Below are 1250 nucleotides of genomic sequence, written 5' to 3'. Positions count from 1 at the left end.
AGTCTCACCTTGAGGCATATCCAGGACAACCTCCTCCTGGCCCGGTATCCTCTGAGATAACACCTCGGTGTCATCTGCGGGCTGGGGAGTGGAAGCCGTCGGGAGCGAATAGATGTTCATCTCCGATGAGCTCAAGGACCCATCTGAGGAGGATAAGTCGATGTGGGCTTTGGACGGACTGCACAAACAAATCTTGACATAATAAGAAGCCACAAAGCTAAAAACATGCAAGAAGTATTATGGCATCCGAATACTTACGACTTCGCCAGGGGCTTGGCCCTGGGTAGCCACTCCTCCTCGCTATAGGCGGCGGTTGTGGAGTGGTCCGGAGGAAGGGTACTTCCCTTCTTGGACCCTTCGGCCTCCCCGGAAGGGGCGACCTTCCTTTTCTTCTCCCCCTCGGTTTAGGGGAGATGGTTTTCCTCTTCCTCCTCCTCGTTGTCGTTGGAGGAGTGTGCCTCGGTGTCTTCAAATGATGAGTCTGACACCACCTTGTGCCGGAGACTTTTCCTGGTCCCCGTGGCCTTCTTCTTGGCCTTTTTCTCTGGCACCTCATAGGGCGCCGGAACAAGCATCTCCGTTAGGAGAGCGGTGGCTGGATCTTCAGGCAACGGAGCCGGACAGTCGATCCGCTCTGTCGTTGCCACATAATCCTGTTAAATTGGTGTGGTGGCTTAAGCTCCTCCCACAAATATACTGAGGAAAGACACATCTTGTAAAATGTAGAATGCTTACCAAATTAGCGTGGTGCTTGGCACTGAGTCCACAATTCTCAGTGGTGGAGGAGGAACTTCGCTGGCCTTGAACAACACCTTCCAGACATCTTTGTGTGTCGTGTCGAAGAGCTCTTGCAGTGTCTGGTGTTGGGCCGTGTCCAACTCCCACAGGTTGAATGCCCGTCTTTGACACAGGAGGATCCGGCGAAATAGCATGACCTAGACCACGTTGACAAGCTTGATCTTCTTGGTTATCATATTCTTGATGCAGTTCTAGAGTTCAGTCAGCTCCGCGGACGCGCCCCAGGCTAGACCCTTCTTCTTCCAGGAGGTGAGCCGCATGGGGATGCCGGATCGGAATTCGGGGGTCGCCACCCAGTTGGCGTCGCGTGACTCGGTGATGTAGAACTACCCCGATTGCCACCCCTTCACGGTCTCCACAAAGGAGCCTTCGAGCCAGGAGATGCTGGGCATCTTGCCCACCATGGCGCCTCCGCACTCGCCTGCTGACCGACCACAATCTTTGGCTTCAGG

This window comes from Triticum dicoccoides, chromosome 1B, assembly GCF_002162155.2.
Source record: "Triticum dicoccoides isolate Atlit2015 ecotype Zavitan chromosome 1B, WEW_v2.0, whole genome shotgun sequence".
NCBI classification, from domain to species: Eukaryota; Viridiplantae; Streptophyta; class Magnoliopsida; order Poales; family Poaceae; genus Triticum; species Triticum dicoccoides.
This window is presented reverse-complemented; position numbering follows the sequence as displayed.